This window comes from Triturus cristatus, chromosome 2_1 (assembly GCF_964204655.1).
Source record: "Triturus cristatus chromosome 2_1, aTriCri1.1, whole genome shotgun sequence".
In the NCBI taxonomy this organism is placed as follows: Eukaryota; Metazoa; Chordata; class Amphibia; order Caudata; family Salamandridae; genus Triturus; species Triturus cristatus.
In genome coordinates, this window is record NC_140581.1 from 278,415,538 (window position 1) to 278,433,142 (window position 17,605).

A 17,605-nucleotide genomic window follows, 5' to 3' on the forward strand; every position below is an offset into this window, starting at 1 on the left:
GTACACTGAGTGTCACCTTGAAAAAGAACTGGTTGTACTGGCTCCCATTAGCATTATTTGCTCTCAGAAATACCCCAGGGTCAGATCACCATTTGACCCCACACCAAATAGTGACTGGGAGGCTTATGAGTACATTTGAGCCCCCAAGTAGACACAAGTTGCAAACTGAAAGTGCACCTGAAGTTGTTCAAACTGAAATGTCTGACTATATTGCACAGTTAACAAAAGCCGGAAAGTTCTTCTCTAAACAGGTCACCCAGGCAGCAGATAATCGCGCCAACGCACATCCAGCAGATGACCAAAGACCACCTTTGCCAGTTGGAACTCTAGTATACACAAAGAACTTTATCCGAACCTGTAAGGACAGCAAATTCAACGGACCCTTCCCAGTAACTCACAGCACAGCTACTGCAGTGAACGTTCAAGGACATAAGCCATGGTACCATCGGAGGGATATTCGCCTGGCGCCGACCTTGCCATCTATCCTTTCAGACACAGAGCAGGAAAAGGAGGGTGGAGAACAGGAGAAGCAACCGGAGTAAAGCCTCCCTCCAAAGCTGCAGCTTCAACAGACACTTATTTTAAGATATGCATTTTCCTTTTATTTTTCCTCCTCGGTGCATTAATATTGATGATGATAGCCATAGTGCATGTTAGTCCGGCAACGTCCCGAGTCAATACAACCTTATTTGACACCACCCCTGGGGTCCTATAAATTCTAACAGAAAATGAAGACATGGTGAAGGAACTATCAAGAATGAAGAAAGCAGGGCAGAAAAGAAACTATGCAGTTTGGGAAAAATGGATATTACAGCGGGGCTTTTTAGGAAAGTCTAATCCATCATCCAAATGTAGTAACTATTCAGCCAAACCCCTGCCCCCTGACTGCGCAGCTAGGCCAGTACTCAATGTTACAGGATCAGTATTTGTCAATGATAAACGGCACACTGGTGCCACATTCATATGTAGAGCTATATCATTGTGGAATGGCACGAAAACAAATAACGCTTTAAAATTTGATAAGGTAGTAGGGCAATGTCAGCAAATATGGGATGCAAACATACAGAGATATACCTGGACAGGAACTAACACACACCCTAGGGTTGCAATAAACTTTACACAGTTTTCTCTTTGTTTTAGAGGAAATGGAAACCTCAACTGCAATACCACCATGGACAACGCCGACATGCAGAGGGGCACCGCCAGCCTGATGGACCACTTTTGGCAGTGTGGGAACCGGCTCCACCCATAGCTACCCCGAACTAGAGTGGTCTCTGCACCCTGGTCACACTGCACACCCCCTCCCTGGTGATACCAGGAGTGGATATTAAGACATAGCCTGACCATCCCATGAGCCGTCAAATGACCCTTCTGCATGAACACGTGAAGAAACGATATACTGAGTACTTTGGCATCACAACCTGGAAAGACGTTCCGCAAGAATATAGACTTTTTAATGATGCCCAACTGTTCTTTGGCAGCATTATACCATTGTTTCAGCCGAAAGCAACAGCCCACTGGCTCCAGATCACAAGACGGGAGCTATGAAAGGCCATAAATTCCACGTAAGATGGCTTCAATGCCATAAAGGAAGAACTACGTGCCCTTACATTAATGGTGATGCAGCATAGATACATTCTAGATTTAATGACAGCCATGGAGGGGGTGTGTGCAAGAAGATTGGATCCGCCTGCTGCATGTATGGGCCAGCCAATGATGCAGACAACGGGACATTGACCGGGGCCATTCGGACACTGCATGATCTCCATAAGAAGATGGTCGAAGAGGGGGGTGCTCCGAATGAGAGGAATCAAGGGCTGGTTCGATTGGGTTCCGTCCTGGATGTCGGGGTTGTTCAAGGCCTTGTTGCCTTTAATTGTTGTATTGCTTTTGATGTGCCTTGTATTTCAGTTGATACTAGCCTGTTGCAAAAAGATGACAGCTAGCGTGGGAGGAGCATTCTTGGTCAGGAAAAGCACCACAGATGTCTTAGAACAAAGTGTTATATATGAGGAGATTCCCTTTGAGGATGGGAGATTAGGAGAAGAAGTAGTTGAAGAATCAACTAGAGGGGGGAATGATATAGGGGAAAATAGGATACATTTTGTGCAAACACACACAGAGTTAAGGCCTGCAACTTCTATGCAGAAGTTCCAAGTTAAAAGCAGCTTTAGGACCCAGTAGAAATACAGGCCCAGGCCTCTGCACGAGAAATTGGTCAGAAAAAATGCAGGTTACAGGGACAATGAGTTCAGCTGAACTTATCAGGTCACACAGTTTGTTGAAAGGTCAGGAAATGGCCTGCATTTCCTGCAGTCACAAAGATAAGCTACTGCATGAAGCGTAAATCATATCTTATTCCACTCCGGAAACCAGTAGTGTTTTAAATGTTGGAACTACAAAAACCACAAACCACAAGCTCTTCTGAAAGAGAGAATGAACTGGAAGGTGTCAATCATGTCTTTTGCAATTGTGTTACTAATGCATGCACACATAGATTAAGCACGCACACAGGATGGACTGGCCCAGGTGCAATTCTTGACACTGCTCATAAGTCGCTTCAGTTAAAAAACGCATGTCACACTTACACGATGCTAGGCATGATGGATGAAACAACACGAGAGATAAGCATGGCCAAAAAGCGTTAGGCAAAAATATAACCACTTGCTTTACAGGAAAACAGATGTGTGTAAAAAGTTGCTAATAACGTATGAGAACAGGAAAACCACCGAGGAGGTTTCCGCCAATATGAGATGCGAGGGCCATGTGGCCCATATCAATATGCGTTTTGTTTTCAGGAAATTCTTGTAAACTGCTGATTTTAATGTACTCATTTGTGACGTAAATCCTATGCTTGTAACTTTTTTCTCTTGTGGTTTTAGTGTATATAAGCCACTGCTTTTGAACTGTCCGTTGGACATCAGATTCCAGTCTCTGCTGAGCCTGGCTGATCACCCCAGCTGATTAATGCATTAAACCATAATGTACTGTCAACTTGCTCCTGTGTTATTCTTACAGAGATCTTTTTTTCCCTTCAACAAGAGAAAGGAAAATACACCCTCGCGCTCCCTCTTATTTATTTTTATTTTATTCTTGTGCACGGATCACAGGTGTTGGTGGCGGTTCTCTCTCTCTCTCTTGATTTCTTTCGTTCTTTCTTTTGAGGCATTCCTTTGGAATAATCATGGGCATCTGACCCATTAACAGATGAAGCCAAGTTCAAACAGAAGACCGCTGGGCAACTGAGGAGTCAGTCCAAGGACTCTGTTTCTGAAGACCTCCCTAGATGTGAAATATTCTAGTTCTTTCTGTAATTGCTTAATTTTTTTGTTATTCTTGCGAATAAACCTTAGTATAAACCCACCAGAGAACTTCTAGTCATCCTTACTTTCTAAGATGTTTATTGTTACCCAACTCAATGGTACTCATATTATCGACCTCAGAAGGATGAAAGGCTGAGTGGACCCGCCGGGATTTTAACATGTGACCATGAGGTCGAACACAGGTCTCGAAAGTGGACACATTAGTCCACTAAGCCACCAGACCCAGCATATCTTAATGAGCTGGAAGCAGCTGCTTAACACCCAGATGGCCATGACAGAGGTCCTGGATGGTCTGAAATCGGGTCACGTCAGAGCACTTCTAAACCGGAGGGGAGCCGACCCAAATGACATGAAAGAATTCCACCTAGTAACAAATTTCGCTTTTCTAGCTAAAATTCTAGAACACTGCATTGCTACTCACTACAGCAGCACATTGAGGAGCACAACCTACTTCAAAACTTCCAGTCAGACTTCAGACCCTTATCCCGATAGCAGACAATGCTTTGCTCTTTTTGGAGGAGAGACTCCTGCATGGTCATACTCTATCATTGGCCTTTGACACAGCCAATTACAAAATCCTGCATAACACTCTCAAAGAGAGAAGGGGGATGTACTCAGCAGTACTTAGCTGGTTTGCCTCCAATTTTGATGACCAACACCAACAAGTCAAATTGGACAAGTATCTTAAGGACCGATCTCCATCATCATCATTGGAGTACCTCAATGCTCTATTCTCTTTCCCTTTCTCTTCAATCCGTACATAAAACCTTTAATCATCATCCTAAACTAGGCAAACATCTCATACGACCCTCAGGGAAAAGCCACAGCATTAAAAATGGAATACTTAGAACTTTTTATAGTATTCACTAAAATGCAGCTCCAGTCTTGGAGCTGAACCAGGCCTAAAAAAAAGGAGAAATGGAGTCCAAGAACTACTTTCGCAGCAACCAAATCAACAGAAGGTGCAAAATTCAATAGTGCAACATTGTCACCACTGAAGCAGTCTGTTGATAACAGGTGATTACTGTTAGTCAACACAATGTCTTTTATAACCCTTGGAAAAGACGAAGGCTGAGTGGAAACATCACAAACCTTCAAACAATGAATACATGATTCTAATACTTACATACACTGTAAAACACCTACTACCCTTAAACAAACCAACTGAATACACTATCATATGAAAATGAAAACACTTAAATAGACAAAAATAACATATATTAAAGGTTTCTTCTATAGACAATAGTGTCTTAAAATGACAGGTTTCCTATGACCATATATATGAGCAATACAAATCAAGACAGAGGGCCAGATTGTTTTTGCAGTTGCCAACGGGAGATCAACCCGTTTGCAACTGCAAAAAAAGGTCTTGGCATGTACAAACGGTATTTTGCGAGTCACTGACACTCAAAATAGCGTTTGAGACTCTCGCTATTAGGAAGGGGCGTCCCTTCCTAATAGTGAGTCTCAATGCTATGTACAATTGTTTTATAACTGCATCTGTGGCTGCTAAACACTCACAATTTACCACCTCCTTCAAGTAGCGGGGTAAACCACTCGCAAACAGGAAGGGGTCCCCAGGCTCCCCTTCCCCTTTGTGAGTGTTTGCCAAAATATTTTATAAGAGCAGGCAATGGGGGACCACTGCCTGCCCTTAAAAAATGAACCTGAAAAGTTTCATTTTTCTTTTTTAAATGCAGCCCGTTTTCCTCTTGGAAAACGGGCTGCATTTAAACAAAGAAAAACACTGCTTTATTTAAAAAACAGTCACAGGCATGGTGGTCTGCTGACCCCAGCAGGCCACCATCCCTGGGAGTGCTAGCCATTCCCAATGGGGTCGCAAATTGCACTAGCCTCATGAATTTTAATGAGGCATGCAATTTGCGACCCCATTGGGAATCGCAAACAGTGTCTGAGACACTGTTGTACATTCACTTTTGCATGTCGCAAATTGTGAGTCGCAATTCAACGCAATTTGCGAATTGCAAAAGTGAATGGTCGTACATCTGGCCCCATGTCTTGAAATGACAGAAGACTGACTTGCTGTAATGCAATCATTGAAAAGTTCATATAATATAGAATCAAGCACATCAGCTATGACACCACCATCAATTTCACTTTCGAAATCAGGATAGAAGTAGGACTCCACAACAAATTCCCATGCAAATGTAACTTCTCTTCTAATACTAACCTCTGAAATTCATTCAACGGTATCAAATTCCTTTTTGCCCACCAACGTCAATCTGCTAATTTAACCACTGTGCGGGACATTTGTACACTTCGCGAAGTACCATTAAAATTAGAGTCTGTTTTGAATCTAGTTTCTCACATTTTTTAGCATCATGTAAGGAATGAGGATTATCATGCTGACGTACCATTTTCTTTGGTGCACATTTCACCCAGCTTCTGCGTTTCTCTTTATCACTTCATCACCCATTTCACCTACACCATTTCTTTTTTATTTCTCAACCACTTCAGCACCAATTTCAAATTAGCTTTTCTTCCCCTCAGCAATACAAAAGGAGGCAGTCCTGTAACAGTATGTGGAGTATTATGATAAACTACACTTTTCCCTGATAAATTTGACTACATCAAGAACACAAGTGAGAGCTGTTTGAATACCTTTGAGTGTCGTATTTACCCTTTCAACAGCGCCATTTGCTTGTACACTGTAAACAGCCACCGTATAATGCTTCACCTCATTCTCTATTAAGAATCTTTCCATCCTATCATAAATCCACTGAACCCCATTAGCCGCAACTAACTCTACTTGCGTGCTTTCTATGGGAAAGACTCTTGACAAGAAATCAAAAGCTATTGGAGTACTCATCTCCTCTACAAAGTCATAGTAGATTCATTTGGAAAAATAATCCACCAGAACAATCATGTTCGCAATTCTTGCTGCAAAGCATTCATGGGTCCCACAAAATTCAAAGCTAATTTTTCTCAAAGCCTTCTTAATTTAATTTAATTTAAAAAAACATTTCTAAAGCGCAGCGTACACCATGCGGTTTCTTGGCGCTAGTGGGCAGGATCGGCAACTGAGGGGAGAGACCAGAGCGATAAGAATGGAGAGCTAAGCGGGGAAAGCCTGTTTGAAGAGGAAGGTTTTTAGATCTTTGCGAAAGGAGAGGTACTGGGTAGCAGAACGGAGATGGTCAGGAAGGGAGTTCCAGAAGGTTGGAGCCAAGGTGGAAAAGTTGGCCCCACCCCACTTTTTACGTGTGAAGCGGGGAATCTGAAGAAGGGACTTAGAGGAAGACCGGAGGTCTCTTGTGGGAACATAGGATTTGATTAAAGAAGAGATAAAGGCGGGGGCAGTGCCTTGGCGGGCCTGGAAGACCATGCAGCCCGTCTTAAAAAGGGAGCGTTCTTTTACGGGAAGCCTTCTGTGAAAACAGTACCGGCAAAGGTGTGTCCTTCAGTTTCTAATGTTTATCAAACAAAACACATTCCTTACAAGTCTTCATCAATAGTGTCAACATCCTTGTCCATGGCTAGCCAACAAAAAGAACGCCTAAGAACCTTCTTAGTCGAAAAAGACCTTAAAAGGACAGCATGTGCCAATGAAACAATCCTTGATCTTAAACTCACAGGTGGAACAAACTTGTCCGCCCTTAAAAATACACCCGATTCAACCGACAACTCATCTGTTACATGAACAAAATTCAAAAGTTCTCCTTTAAGATGTTTAACCTGGTGCCACCCATTCTGCACAAGGTCCAAACTTTCTTTATATTCATATCCTGATCGCAGCCCAAAAACTATTCTTTGACTAATATTACCATGACATTGTTCAACAACGTCAACACCTGCCACCACCCATTCATCTTCAAACAAATCCACATCTGTATCCACTTTCAGAGGCAACCTGGAAAACAATCCATTCTGTGCTTGGCACTTCCGGAAATATGTTCTACATCAAAATGATATTCCTGTAGTTTTGCAAATTTTCTGAAAATCCTGGATTACACATTGCCTTTTCCCCCAATAAATACGTTAATGGCTTATGTTAGGTATGAAAAACAAGGTGCGTTCCCCACACATACATTTTGAGTTTTTCAATAACTCATGCACAGGCTAATGTCTCTTTCAATTGTGCTATACCTCCCCTCCATATCCTTAAGGGTTTTAGATGCAAAAGCAATTGTATGTTCCAATTCATTCATATTCTAACATAACACAGCACCCACCTTACAGTACTGGCACCAACTATAATTATAAACTCTAACCCACACACAAACGTTTTCAATGCCGGGATATTCATCCAAATGTTTTTTATGTTAAGAAAAACTTGCTATTCTATGTCACCCCAAAGAAATTTCTCTTTTTTTCCTCAGCATTCTCTTGAGTGGTTTCATAATGAGGACATAACCATCCACAAATCTGGAATAGTAATCACTACGGCCAATGAGTGATCTTAATTCATCGTTGTCCTTGGGACTAGGTGCATTCCCCAGAGCTTTCAGGAGGTGTTTTAGGTGTGATGACCTCCGAAGTAATCCTATGGCCTAAATAATCAACTGCCTCAGTCAGAAAATCTACACTTGTCCAATGAGACAGTCATACCATGTTCTCTGAAAATCGTTAATACTTTATCCCTAATCGTGCTATGTTCCTGATTGATTTGGCAAAAATGAGCAAATCATCCTGAAAGGCTAGGACTCTTGCAAAATCCTTGAAAAAATAATATATAGGTTTCTGGAATACACTAGCCACTGAGGCTAGCCCGAATGGTAGTCTCAGATATTTAAAGCACCAAATTGAGTTATGAACTTAGTGAGTTGTTGTGAACTCTTCTCCAAAGGCACTTGATGATTAGCCACCCTCAGGTCAATAAGGCTGCGAGGGAGTCGCAGAGGTCTTGCGAGGGAGTGATGTCATTGTTTCCGGCGTCGGGGTTGGAGAGCTCTTTGACGATGCTGAAGAGTTCCTTGCTGTTGTGGGTGTTGTTGTCCAGTCGTTCCTTGAAGGCTGTCTTCTTTGTGGCGCGGATCAGTTGGTGGTGTTTGCGGGTGGCGTGTTTGAGGGCCGTCATGTTGTCTGTGGTCTGGTTGGTGCGCCAGGTGTTCTCCAGGGAGCGGCAGTTCTTCTTGGAGGTAGTGAGCTCGTCGGTAAACCAAGAGGCTTTCTTGCTGCCGCGTCTGCTGGGGGGGGGGGGGGGGGGGGGGGGGTTTCTTCTTCAGTGGTGCGAGGGCGTCTGCGCAGTTGGTGATCCACTGTGTGAGGTTGTTGGCGGCTTCGTTGGGGTCCGTTGAGCTGGTGGGGGGGTTCTGGCTGAGGAAGGTGGTGAGCTGGTCGCCGGTAATCTTGTTCCAGCTCCTGAGGGGGGCTTGTTGAGGGTGGTGGTGGGTCGTCGTTTTACTGAAGCTGAAGTGGACGCAGCTGTGGTCAGTCCACTGGAGATTGGTGGAGTGGCTGAAGGTGACGTATTTGCTGGACGAGAAGACTGGGTCAAGCGTGTGGGCGGCGTAGTGGGTGGGAGTGGTTACCAGTTGCTTGAGTCCGAGGTTGGCCAGGTTGTCCAGCTGAGCAGTGGTGTTGCGGTCCTCGTTGTCCTCCAGGTGGAAGTTGAGGTCCCCCAGGAGGATGTAGTCGGTGGAATTGATGGCGTGCGGGCTCACGAAGTCTGTGATGTCTCCGCTGAACTGTGTGCGTGGTCCCGGTGGTCTGTAGACGAGGGTGCCTCTGAGCGTGGTCTTGGGGTCGGTGTGTATCTGGAAGTGGAGGTGTTCGGCGGAGGTGAAGGTGTCATCGGAGTTGGTCATGATGCGGATGGTGTTCTTGTGGATGATGGCGATGCCTCCTCCTGTCTAGTTGACGCGGTCCTTCCTGGTGATTTTGTAGCCTTCTGGGACGGCGATGGCGACGTTGGGCGCTGAGGAGGCGTTCATCCAGGTTTCTGTCAGGAAGGCGATGTCTGGTGCTGTCGAGTCGAGGAGGTTCCAGAGTTCGACGGCATGCCTGTGAACGGAGCGGGTGTTGAGCAGGATGCACATCAGGTGTTTGTTGCTGGGGCTCGGTTTAGCAGGTGCGGTGTTGGGTCGGAGGCCGGTGAAGCGGCAGGTCAGAAGGGTCCGTGGGTGCGTCTCGGGGTGGCTCGGTAGCAGGCGGTGTTTCAGCCGGCGTTGAGTGCGTGGAGGGTTTTGGCGTCGTAGATGTGCTGGCGAGGACCAGGGGGGTCTGGCGCTGGGCGCGGTCCAGGCGCGGACGGGCGCAGACGGGCGCAGACGGGCGCAGACGGGCGCAGACGGGCGCAGACGGGCGCAGACGGGCGCACCTTCGGCGCACCTTCGGCGCACCTTCGGCGCACCTTCGGCGCACCTTCGGCGCACCTTCGGCGCACCTTCGGCACTCCCGCTGCGCGCGTCCGCTGCGCGGTCGCTCTGGGGGCGTCATAAGTAAGGTGCCGGGAGGGAGGAGCAGCTTAACCTGTTTAATTGTCTTAAATCTGTTCATAGTCTAATTTGCTCCCCTTTTTTTCTTGGCAATGACAATAGTACTGACCTACTCAGAAGCATTAACAGGTTCTATGATCTTGCACTCAAAACAATTCTTTGGGATATTTAGCCCAATCACCTCTCACACACAAAGACTGACTTTATGAGCTACAAGAATAGCACCTGCCATCAAAATTATATCATGCTCAAAACCTTTCACAGTACAAATTTAATTGTGCAATTCCTCTGGATATTGTTTAAGAATAGCATTCAAATCATTTGACTCGCAATCAACCAACACGATTGGTGTCCCTGTTCCCAATCTTAAAGTAATACACAATATACCCTGATCCACCCAGCCCATGATATCGCAACCAATTTACAGCCACATACACTTTTGTGAAAATGTAGGGAATCTTCGGGAAAAAAACAGCCTCATAATCCTCATACCCCAGTGCTTATTTATCTGATTTCTGCAACATGTCATCTGACTATAAATTCTTGAACGTAACTTCAGAAATCATGGTAACTGATGAACCAGAGTGAGTCACATTTCTTAATTCCACATCAGCAATCCATACTTCACAAAAAGGCCCTTTCTTACTAGCAGTTACACCTCTTTCGCTTAGGAAGTTGACATTCAGAACATTAGCTAACTTCTCCCCCAGTACTTGTTCATCACTTTCCTAAACACTAACTTTCACAGACAAATTGCTATTAGCTTTGCACACCTGCATAAAATGCCCAATTTTTCTACACTTATTTTTTCTCTTGAGCAGGGCTATTGACATAGTTACTCGTGTGTGTGGCGGACCCACACCAATAAAACACAATGGAACGTCCTGACCAGGACTTGTTTCTTTGTGAGTTAACATTTCTCTTTAATGCACAAACATTCACATACTCCGCATCACCCGATACAATTTTCACTGATTCCACAGACCGCTCTATCCCTTTGGCAATCTTAATAGTTTCTTCCAATGAAGGATTTGTACAATGCTCTTGCATTTCTTGGAAGCACAGTTCCAATAGCATCAATAGCAACCAGATAATTTGAAAATACACAAAACCATGGTTTCAATTTCTGTACAGATTTTCCTGGATTAGGGAGAAAATATAATGGTTATTGTACACTCCCCCGGAAGCCCTGTCTCTTTAATAGAGTACCAATAATATCAAGTACGGTTAGTTGTAAAACCAGAAGACAACCAGTAGAGGTTACTGTTAAATTTAATAAATTAAAAACTTTGCCGCTTCGCAGATAATTAAAATTTTACGTCTACTGTCTTCTCATTTCTGTACTCAAAGCCCCTCGTCAAAGGCGCTAAAACTCCTCCACATGGTCAGGCTATACAGCACCGGTCACAATGCACTTCCGACTTCACTTGCCTATGAAGAAATGCGATCAAAGATGCCTACCAGAGACCACGTTCTGAAGTCACAATGCAATTCCATCCAACAACCAGACCATCTAGTGTTACCTCCTTTTGACATACAATCAAAGATGGCCGCCGGTAACCCCGTTCTGACATCAGCATGCAGTTCCATTCAACAACTAGACCACCTGGTGTTACCTCCTGTTGATTGCAGCTTTGGCGTCGCAGTGTGGAACTAGACCTTTCCCAAGAGAAGTTGTGCTTCTAATATGGTTTCGTACATGTGCCATGACATACATCCAACTGACGAGGGGAGCCACAAAACTAAGTCTAAATCAGCATTTTTATTCCCCTATCCTGCAGCACACAAGGCTATCCTTCATCCTTGCTCAGTGCATTCAGAAACATGCCTCACAAGAATCCATTGACTTTTTGGATGCTCGCAATATCAAATCGACCAATAGGATCCACAATAACTTTTATTGCCTCGTCGTCAATATGTGGTGGTAAGGTTTTGCATATGAAGTATGATATTAGCACAATAGTGTAGATATATTACGTTTATTTATCCATTACAAAGAGCCCAACTCCACTCATCTTCTTATCCAGAATCAGATCCTCAACTGCCGACCAGGAATATCTGATTCTAGAACGAGAACGCCCAGCCCTGATCATGCAACCTTCTTAAGATTCTATCACTTACATACACTATACAACACCATCCTCAAACTAGTTATCTTCAAGTTTGATTATGCCAACAGCTTATACCTTGGTGCACCCACATTCATCATACAAATACAGCTCATTCAAAATGTTGCTGTAAGGCTTCTTCTCCGCCTTCACCCAAGATAATGTGTGACTCCAGTCCTGTAATTGTTCCACTGGCTTCCAATAGCAAGTTGGTCAATTTTTAAGGCACTCTTCATGGTTCTCATATTCTCCCAAGGAAAAGGACGGCTATACTTACAAGTTAAATTCAAGAAATACAAACAAGACAGAACACTGTGCTCAAGGCTTGCACTACTTATCATACCATCTAACCAGAAGAAATCCATGAGAGGCACTGCTTTCTCAGCACAAGCCCCCAACTCACTATCAGCCAACATTAGAAGCACCCAGGAGCAAATACACCTCTGAAGACAGTTTAAACATGGGGGGCGCTAGAAAGCTTGAGGTAAGATGGCCGCACCTTAATGCTGCTCTGCCGGTCAGGGACAGATATCTGTCATTAATCCATTCATCCTCACTAAAAAGCGCTCACAAATGGTGTGAGCAAGGTCTGAGCGGCATAGTGCCACTAACAAATTGGGAAAAGAATCTCCGAGACGTCGCTGGAGGAGCGAGCTGCAGCTTCAGAGGCTCCCGACAAAGCTAAGGTACGAAGGCAAGCCCAGCCTTAAAACACAGTCAGCAAAGAGGTGGTGCAAGCCCGCCGCGTTGAGCGGTGCACGCCATCAGCCAGTAAGGTACGGGCCCGGAAGCGGCAGAAACTAAGCGGCAGGCCTGCCTACGAACTCTGTGCCACACAACGATGAACCGAGTGCAAAAGGCGCAGGTGTACCTGCCCGGAGGCCGAGAAGCGGGGACTGCAGGAGGCCTGTAATCGGGGAGAGCGACGGCAACTGCTGGCGGAGGTGCAGAATTGAGGATCCGCTCAGGGACCTACTTGATTGTGGGAACCTTATAAGACGGGCACCACGGCGGAGCGAGGGACAGAGTCGAACTGGCGCTCGAAGGCTCAGGCAGGCTCACGTGCGTGTGGGCAGCCTACTTTGGTACTATGGGGTGTGATATAGGCCGCGTGTCGGCTATTGGAAGTTGGACACCGTCGTCTATGAGGCCCCTAGAGATCTGAGAGAGGTGGCTCGTGGTTGGGCCTGGCGAAATAATTGCGGCACAGTGAGGGCTGTTGTGGACTCTGAGGCCTACCTGTGCAAAACAGAGTTGGGGAGTGCTGAGCCGCTGGTGTATAGAAGCGGCCAGAACCTGGAAGGCAGACACTGCGCCTGGGAGTGCGATGTGTATGAATGGACTGGATGTCGTCGCTAAGCTTATAAGGACAGCGTTAATCTAGGCACAGGGTTGGAGATTTAAATACTGGCAACTTAGGCAAGAATAACACAAGAAAAGGCCTTTGTGTCAGAATGGATTGATGAATCGTCAACCGCGGGGCAGTGCATTAAAGTGCAGAATAGCAGATCTAGCGCCTGAAGGATAAGTGGCAGGAATGCATGGGGAAAACAGACAAATCTCAGCCGCACCTCACCATAGAGGCCAGGAAAGCCGCAAAAAACACGCAGGGAGAGCAAAAGACTCAGAACAAGAATCCTAGGTTCACGGATCCACGGCCTTAGAACAAACACTAAAAGCGATGCAGCGGAGCCTCAACTCAATTGACAGCAATATAGACTCACTAAATTTGCATATTGACAGTATCACCACTAAACTTGATAAGCAAGCCACCAAAATTACAGTGACAGAACAAACAATCTCATCAGCTGAGGATACGCTACAAGCAACAACAAGTAAATGCTCAGATATGGGGAAACTCCTGCAGGTCATCCAAGCAAATGACAAGGACCTGGAGGCGCTCCCGAGGCGAAGCAATGTGCGCATTGTAGGGGTGCCAGAAGCGGTCAATACTGGTAAGATGGAGCTATTTGTGGAGCAGATGTTCAAGGAACTATTTCGGCACAATGAATTTCTCATCTATAATGGTGGTTGAGCGCGCTCACCGATCGTTGATGGCGAAACCCCCGCCAGGGGCAACGCCAAGGCCCATCATAGCCAAAACACTGAATTACTGGGACCAGGATACGGTCCTACGCCTGACAAGAGAGAAGCAAGAAAGTAATTATCGGGTATAACGGGCGGCGATATACCCAGATTTCACCGTGACCTTGCAGGCCGCACTGAGGGAGTACCAGAACGTCAAGAAGCAGCTTTGGAAGGAAGGGATTTCGTACGGCATGTTGTACCAAGCCCGGCATAGTACACAGAGGGACACAGAAAATCTGCACGACCCCGAGGGCTGCGCAGGAATTCTTACGATCCATAATGAGAAAGAAGCATGATCCACGCACTCATGACGGCGAAGACTCGGATCAAGAACTTTAGAATGCTGGTGGCAGTCAGCAAATATTCATATAAGAAGGGCAGATGAAAACGGGACATCGCTTCGACCTGGGACATAACTGAAAGTCAAAGTGGTTTGGGTGGAGCTTATCTAGAATCCGGGCGCCTGGCACGCCTCCAACACTGGAGTGACTTGAGACTGGTAATACTTTCTAACATTTAATAATTAGTTTACAAGTGCGTCAAGAGGGGCAGTGTCTTTAGCATGTTTGGGATGCTGAAGTGGGTGGGGAAGGGGAGGGGGAGACGCTGGTTAACCGTATGAAGTACTGCAGTCCACAGAAATTACACATCCGTTGTTAGCAAGAGGTAACACGCAGGAACAAGAGGCATACACACTGGTCAGATGGCAAAAACAAATGAATCTGGTAATATTAAACTAGCATGTATGACGTGGAATGTCCGAGGGCTAAACAACCCCAAGAAAACACTACAAGTACTGGCGAATCTCACCAGGCATGATATACAAATTGCGTTTCTACAAGAAACTCACTTAACAAGAAACACAGAGGCAAGGAAGGGTGGGTGCAGGCTGGCCAGGAGTGTGGCTGTCATCCTTGTACTCCTCATATGCACGGGGTGCTCACGCTTGTGAGGAGAGGAACGCCATTCAGGGTACTTTATTCTGCCACGGATGTCTCCAGGCGATATGCAATACTAAAAAGGAGCCTCTATGGTAAACTAATAACGCTGGTCAATGTTTACGGACCAAATGTGGATGATCCGGCCTGCTAATCAGAAATATTAAATGTCTTGCGCCCACTACTGCAATCAGAGATAATATGGGAGGGGGGGTTGACTTGAACACACATTTGGACCCAAGAAGGGACAAATTGAAGCCTCTCAGGGGACAGAGTCCCAAGGCAGCGAAAATTAGAAGAGCTGGGATGGGCGAAATGGGTTTAGTGGACCGCTGGAGGATTCGCTACCCAGACCGTCAGGAGGGCACACATGCCTTGCCAGCGTATGGTTCCTGGTCCAGACTGGATTACTGACTGGAGACTAACGGGGTGAATGCCTGGGTGGTCGAAGTAGGGCATCAGCCTAGGACACTGTCAGATCCCAACATGCACCCCATGACAATACACATGGCGATTCAGGACGGAGGAGTGGTTCAACCCAATTTTTAAGACAATAATTAGCGATGCCATCGCTGACTTTTTTCAAATTAATAAGGGTTCGGTTAAAGAAGCCTCCACATTATGGGAAGCATTTAAGGTTACTATACGGGGGTCTGCATAAGTACGAAAGCAGGCATATTGAAGGATATCCATACACAGCTGCAACGAACTGAACAAAGTGTCTTATTTAGAATTAAAATATGGTGCAGAACCGAACCAGGCCACATTAGTGGACATACAAGAGCGCATCACAAAATACAATGAGCTAGCCCAAACAGAAGCATGTTACCTATCAAAAAGACATGTAGCGAAGTCTTATGGAGACGGTGGCAGGCAGGTCACAGTCTGGTGACTAAAATAGAGAGCAGCAAAAGCCATCAGCCCATCATACAGCTAACAGATGCAGCAGGGAATAGTTACTATGATCCCCAAGGGATAACCTCTGAATTCAAGAATTTTTATGAGGGCCTGTATGCTTCTCACAGGAAGTTCCAACCAGAAGAGCAATACAACTACTTATCTGATATAGGGGTTCCATGGCTGTCTGAGGGACAGAGGGAATATCTAACCCAGCCTATCAGCAAAGAGGAGGTAGCAGGGGCGATACAAACGCTCCCAAACTGCAAATTGCCAGGTCCGGATGGACTGGGGGGGGGCGAGTTTTATAAAACGCTCAGGAATTTGCTGGTACCGCAAATGTTAGAAATGTATCAGGAAGCGTATGACAAGGGCATTCTCCTGGCCATATTGCGTGAGGTCTTTATAATAACCTTGCTTAAACAAGACAAACCTCCAACAAGATGTGAATCTTATAGACCTCTATCCCTTTTCAACACAGATGCTAAAATATCAGCCTGTATACTAGCAATCAGACTCCAATCCCTTATGGCCCATATGGCACTCCCAGACCAGTCATGATTCATTCCAACGAGGTCTACTACTCATAACCTCCGAACGCTTTTTTCACTCTTTCACCAGCTCAACCCGGAGCTTAGGGCAGTGGCAGTTATGTTGAATGCTGCTAAAGCGTTTGACTCCATAGAATGGAGCTATATGCTTCAGATATTACGACGTATGGGTCTCTCGGCGAGCTTTCTAAAGTGGCTATGCCTGTTCTATACATCAAGAAACAAAGAGAGGCAGAGGGAGAGGATCACTCTTATTCCCCCTGGAAATACTAGTAGAAACAACAAAAGAGTGATTGGTACATAACTAGAAAAACTAGCCAGTAAAACAGCGTGGGAAAGACAAAAACATTTTTTATTTTGTAAAAGAACCCTCACTCACCAACCTGGTTGGTGACATGCTTCATCATAGGGTTCCCACCAGAGAGGCCGAGTGCCTCCCTGGTGTGCTTCAACGCCCGAGTTACAGCGGAGCAGGTTTTGTTTGGGGGAGTGATTGTGACAAGTGGTGTAGGTATTATAAGGTGGCTGGTTTTAACCAAAAAATGATTAATTCCAGGCAAACCAGTTATGTACCAATCACTCTTTTGTTGTTTCTACTGTTGTATACATCCCCAAAGGTGAGAGTGCGAATAGAGGGGTACACCTCAGAACCACTAGACATGTGCAGAGGCACGAGGCAAGACTGCTCTGTCTCCGCTGCTGTTTTCTTTAATGATTGAACCATTAGCATGCATTAGAAGGCAGAGGCACCGAGACTCTGCGCTGAGGTTTCAGCAAAGGCCGCTTAGCACCTCATTGTATGCAGACAATATGGTATTATATGCGAGAGACCCTGAGGCATATCTAGAACAGGTACTTCGTGAGCACGTCTGCTTTGGACATTTTTCCAGGCTTAGCATCAACTGGGGGAAATTAGTTATTATACTTCTAACAGAATGTACAATGCTGTATGCGATCAAATTCCCACTGGAATGGTCTACAGAGCCTGTGAAGTATCTGGGAGTATGGGTGCATAGAGATCCAGACCTGGCTGTACAGGAAGACTACGGCAGGGCTCTCACCAAACTGGAAAGAAGAGTAGATAGGTGGATAAAAATGCTGTTGTCGCTAGCAGACAGGATAGGATTGATAAAAATGATGGTACTCCCGGGTTTTCTCTATTTGTTTGTAACCGTCCCTATCACCCTGCCGAGGCTGCTGTTCAAAAATATACGTACACAAATGCTAAAACTAATCTGGGCAGGGAAGGAACCGAGAGTTAAGTTGGAAACCCTCACTATGCCCTACAAAAGTGGAGGATTT

The 17,605-nt window shown here is 45.5% G+C and overlaps 1 protein-coding gene across 3 annotated transcripts in view; it reads right to left on the reverse strand.

Moving 5' to 3' along the window:
- The window catches only part of CPLANE1 (ciliogenesis and planar polarity effector complex subunit 1), a 2,680,747-nt gene that overhangs the window by 2,651,449 nt on the left and 11,693 nt on the right, over positions 1-17,605 (reverse strand). The window lies entirely within an intron of this gene.